The sequence below is a fragment of the Podarcis melisellensis genome (assembly GCF_964234715.1).
Source record: "Podarcis melisellensis genome assembly, chromosome: 10".
NCBI lineage: Eukaryota > Metazoa > Chordata > Lepidosauria > Squamata > Lacertidae > Podarcis > Podarcis melisellensis.
The window spans coordinates 23,565,619-23,571,721 of record NC_138542.1 but is presented as its reverse complement, the minus strand read 5'-3'; positions in this window follow the sequence as shown (position 1 = coordinate 23,571,721).

Here is a 6,103-nt window from a genome sequence, read left to right as displayed (position 1 = left end):
TCCTCCTTGGCACAACCAAACATATTATTGTGTGTCTCCCCATTCAACAGGCTTTCAGCCCACCCATTCCTAATTAGCCAGACAATATTTAGTGGGCACCCACCTATTTATTGATGCAGGTAACACCACATTTCTAAGGTTCATGGTAGTTGTTTTGGTCACACTCGACTGCTATCTTACCTTAAGCAGGCCTGCTATGATTAATGGGACTGTTCTAGACTACTTTAAAATTATATATGAAAGAATGAACAGAGGAGATGAGAATATTGTGTAAAGTAATGGTCTAGGTCTAGGATAACAAGTAAAAAAGGGGGAATGTCTTCAAAGTGATGGGGTGAAGAATCTGCTCGGGCCTAATTGTTTGAATAATAGTTAATTTCTCCTGCAAAAGGTAAAATACGTTCAGTGTTAATTCGAAAGGCAAAGCTAAATTGAACTCCCTGAGAAAATACTTTTAAATAGATGAACTTCCTAGAAAAATAAACATCATAGATAAAAAGTGAATTTGCTTAATATGAGAAGTTATTAAAAAGTGGGGAGGGGGTTAAACAGCAATGTACTGCTTGTTAAGATAAATAGTCCACTCGTATAGCAATAAAACATTAAAGTTCAAATATCCCACAGGGGCTTATTGAAAGTTTACAAGACAAGCTCCGGTTTGACATAATAAAGGAACTTTGGGATTTCAGCCTCTGGAACTATTGTGGCTTTGCTCACGCAACTTGAAAAGAAATTAGCATCTTGGAAGCTCTTGGCACAACGTTCCTATCTCCTAGTTTCACGTTTTGGCTTTGCCACACATGCGATAGTTCGAAGTGGGACAACGTGACAATGTCCTGAATTAGGACTATACCATTTCAGATCACAGGTAAGGAGATAACAGTGTATAATGTTTCTCCCTTCAAAATTGCCTCCTGAGGTAAACGCACCCTGCCTAGTGGTAGCCCCATCCATGAATCTTAACACATGCTTGGCAGCCCTTTTAGTGCATTTGTGTTGTTTTTACGGATATATAAAAGTGGGTCTAAACATAATACAATTCTTTTTTTACTTCATTTATATGAAACGTACATTATATGTCTGTGCTTTTGAATTTCCACCAGAAGTACATAATGACCTTCTGAACTATCACTAATGGTGTTATAACTTCTACAACGTGAAAATAACACTATCATGGGCACAATTTGATCACAGTTTGTCTTTTTCTGCCATTTCCTTCACCCTTCTCTTATAAATGGCACAGATAAAAGTAAAGAAAAATGTAAATAGCGTCATGGAACTTATCCAGGCTTTTGTAAAAGGGCTTTCTCAGTGACTGCTCCTCAACTCGAACTCGCTTCCAAGGGAGGCCCATATAACTCTCTCTCCGATGACCAGTGGCGTAGCGTGGGTTGTCAGCACCCGGGGCAAGGCAAGTAATTTGCGCCCCCTAACCCATGGATTTGCGCCCCCTAACCCATGGATTTGCGCCCCCTAACCCATGGATTTGAGCCCCCTAACCCTAACCCCCAGATGTTGCGCCCGGTGCTGCCGGCCCCCCCTGCACCCCCCCACACTACGCCACTGCCGATGACATTTTTTACCAGCAGATAAATACCTTTTTATTTAAACTAGGGATAGACAAATCGCTATATTCTCTCAGATTCTCATTCTTCCATTCACCAATTCACCCCATTCCTGCTGCAGTTTGTGAATTTTAAAAAAGGAGCCCTCGTGAAAATTCATTAGCATTTTAGTACCCTTTTCTTCCGATATACACATTTTTGCATGTGGTTTTTGCAAACAGTTTCCTCCAACTGCATACATTTATTTTATAAATAGTTTTACTATTTTCGGTTGGAGAAAATTTCAGAAAATGTGCATTTCAAAGGATTGCTGCATTTTGATTTATTGTTTCAGGAAGTGTGAATTATGTAGGTTTGTATTCAAAATGCAAACCAAAGCAAATTTGTCCCCTGTCCTAATTTAAACTAGGTGCTTGGCGTGTCCAGCTTGATCTGTATTGTTATTATGATTATTTGTAGTAGTTGTCATTGTCACTCCATAACATAGGGAACATACAGTAAGTACAATAAGTTGGTTTTAATGGGATGCTGTTTTATTGACAGCTTTTTATCAGCTTCGCTTTTATATTTACATACACCATTGTCTCTCTGTATTTTTTTTTTTTTGCAGTTAGCTGCTTTGGACATATTCCCATGGAAAAGCAGGGTATAAATTTAATAAATAAGCAAAAAAGCAAACGTGTGTGTGTGTCACAAACATGATACCTCCTGTAGATGTCAAGTATTCCTTCACAGGTAGGACATAGGAATCCTTTGTAGAGAGAAGTGCTGTGTTGTTTAGAGGGCTTGGAATTGAAAGACGGTTGTTGACTTCAAAGCCTCTTACTGGTACAAGCATCAGAAACTCAGAAACACTTAAAATAAATACCTAGGGCACTCTGCAAGTTCACATTCATGTTTCATTCAGCAATGCTTAGTTGAATAACCTTATAGACAAAGTCACAATAAGTCACCCTACTTTGCAACAACTGAATTAGAACTGATACACATGTTACATACCATTCAACCTGACAAGTTAAATCAACTACTCCAAATGCATTCTACCCTGTTCAAGAGCATTGCAAAACTAGGGCATCAAGTTGAATTAACACATAAATAACAGAGTTGGCCCTGTAGGTTTCCAGCACATTCCCATTCCACATTAAGAAGTTGGAAGGTGGAAGAAGAGCTGATGCTTCCAGAGGCGCTCAGAGTGAGCATGCAGACAGTCTCAAAGCTTGCATTATCTTCTCCTTGAGAAATCTTTGAAAATGCTGGATAGGGGCCAGCAGGCAAATTGCAAAGGAAACAATACAGCGTGAACCATATGCACTTCTCAGCCAAAAGTAACTCATCTGGGCTATTGTCTGTACACAGCTTGATATGGAGGGAATAACTATAATCTCCCCTGGATGTTTATGCGCACACTGTGATTCTCAAAGAGCAATCTCTATTGTGTCTGAATTTCAGTCTGTTGATATTGTTTTAAAATTATGTATTTGTGGCGAGTTGTAAGTCGCTTTGTGACTTTCCTTTGTAGGAAGCGATGAACTAACTAGATTAATTAATTGAGGTGGTTGTTGTGGCCATGCTCAACCCTGGAGAATATATCCCGAAGAGAACTTGGCACTGCTATATCTGTGAACTGCCTCTAATGGAGCCTTGGCCTGAAGGTGTCCTCTTTGTGTACAGTGGTTGTATGGAGGCAGCCTTGCATTTGGCATTAGTGGGAAGGGCTCCTAAACACATGGGACACTTAGGTTGGCATGCATATTTATGGTATGACAAGGTTAAAATTTATGGTATGACAATATGGTATGAACCATATTGTCAGAAAGGCACTGTTTAATGTCTGGACAAAATATAAAGACTTATTGGAAAACAAAACTCCAAGGTGGCTTTCACCATTGGAAGCTAAGGCCCGGAAAAGACTTAATATGGAGGCCAGGTGGCCGAAATACTGGGAAATATTAGAAAAAGATGGAGATAATTGGAAATTGCAGAGTCAGGAGAAAATGAAGGACAAAGTGCGGGACTGGTTACACTATGCTCAGATTAGAGAAGTTTTTAAACATGACAAAAAGTTAGGATTCCAGGTGGAGAAATCGAAGTTAGAAACCGAATTACTAGAACCAAAGACTAAGGTATTATCAAGAATGTATAACTTGCTGTTAAAATGGAATACTCAAGATGAAACGGTTAAATCGGCTATGATAAAGTGGGCACAGGATATTGGATACAACATCATGTTTGAGGACTGGGAGAGGTTGTGGACAACTGGGTTGAACTTTACTGCATGTAATGCTTTGAAAGAAAATGTTATGAAAATGATATATAGATGGTATATGACCCCAGTCAAACTTGCAAAAATGTACCACTTGCCTGATAATAAGTGTTGGAAATGTAAAGAGGGAGAAGGAACATTCTTTCACCTCTGGTGGACCTGCCCTAGAGTGAAGGCTTTCTGGGAAATGATATATAATGAACTGAAAAAGGTATTTAAGTATACCTTCCCTAAGAAACCAGAGGCCTTTCTTCTGGGCATTGTCAGCCAGAGTGTGCAAAAGAAGGATCAAACGTTTTTTATGTATGCTACAACAGCAGCAAGGATACTCATCGCTAAATGCTGGAAAATTCAAGATTTACCCACACTGGAAGAATGGCAGACGCAACTGATAACCTATATGGAACTGGCGGAAATGACCGGCAGAATCCGAGACCTGGGAGAGGAGACGATAGAAGAAGATTGGAAGAAATTTAAGATTTACCTACAAAAACATTGTAAACTATATGAATGTTAAGAAGGATGCTAGAGCGTAAACAACTGGGCACCATTAAGCTAGAGGAAGTAAATTATGAAGATAAGCTAAATTTCAAGAAAATTTTAAATATTGGGAAGTTTTAAGTTATATGTAATGTGTTAAGATTTGAGTCAAAGGTTATTTAAGATTAGAGATATAACACTGGAAAATTAGACAATAAGAATAGAAACAAGGGGATAAATTTGCTGGACAAAGTTTTACAGACAAGAACGCAGGAGCGGGAGGTGTGAGGAAGTCCAAAGAAGTTAAGAAAATTAAGCTAAAAGATGTGATATTGTGATATTGTTTTGTTTTTTGGTATGGTAATCAAAGAAAACTGTTAATAAAAATATTTTTTTTTAAAAAAATAAACACATGGGACACTTCTTCCTGAGCAGGAACTCATGCATCCATCTGCAGGGACATAGGACTCTTGCACACTAATGCAGAATGGGTAGCTCCCAGAGGGCGTGGCCAGTTGACACAATGATGTCGTGTGCAGGGTGAACGGCTTGAATTCTGCTCCATCCTCCACAAGGGGTGCCAACTTGAATAAAATTTGGGGGGCAGGTAAGCCCCGCCCCACATAACCACATGACACAGTGCACACATACCATTTGAATGGCAGTGCCCATCAAATTTTTTTTTGGGGGGGGGCTCAAATATTTTAATGGGAAGGCCAAGCCCCCTCAGCCCCTAGGAGTTGGCTCCTATGATCCTCCATGTGTTTGCTGTAGATGTGGAGGAAAAGGTCTGGATCCTGCCAATTTTCAGGTGTATACTGCTAGGTTCATTTTGTGTATTTATATATATTATACACATAACGCCTACTGAAATAGAATGGATAGTATGTGTATATATGTATATATAAAATATATAAACCCCCCAGATATATTTTATTTTCAGTATCCTTATGTTGCTATCTTGGAAAAATAGATCTGACCTTCAGATAAATATGGTGTTTCCTATTTTACTTTGAAATGTGTTAAATTAAGGGATACATGTGTGCGCACAGACACACACACTTACTTAGCCTCTTGTATTTTGCATCCTAGTAATTTTTCCCTTTACTTGTAATGCATGGAAGAGCCTCATTTCGTGTTTATTTTAGGGGCTGTTCGGTGACATACACTTTGAGTCATTGGAATAATTCTCTGTATTTAAATCAAATGCTTTCTTATAATCAATGACCTCCTTATACAGTGGCAGATTGCTTCTGCATATTTAGCAGCTTGGTTCATCATATATGGAGATGGTGTATTATACAAAATCATGATTCAAGGACAGAATTATTCCCTTGATTGGACTTGAAATCTATTATTTTTTGTTGTCTGGTGTCAAAACATCTTCATAAATATTTCTGCAATTTTATACCAGTGGTTCACAGGTCCACATGATCTTGGGTTCCCTTTGTCACTGTTTTTAGGCTTCTTGTTTTGAAAATGACAATAGGGGTTTGCTGTTTAAGTTTTCAGGGAATTTCTGGCACAGTAGTTCATGCTGTGAACAGGTTTTTCTAGTTCTGCTGCTGGGCCTGCCTCTGATCTTTCTAATGTTCAGAGCCATGCAGTCTTCCCTAGGCTCTCATATTTTCTTACCCCTGCTCTAAAAATAGAAGAAAAAGTTATCCTGCCTAGCTGTGCAGAAAGAAGCCCCACCAGCAGCAAAATGGACAAAACCCTCCAGTTATAATGAAGATAACTTCTTTGATCCCCTCGTACCCCTCTCCAAACCAAAACACTTCTAAACAAAATAAAG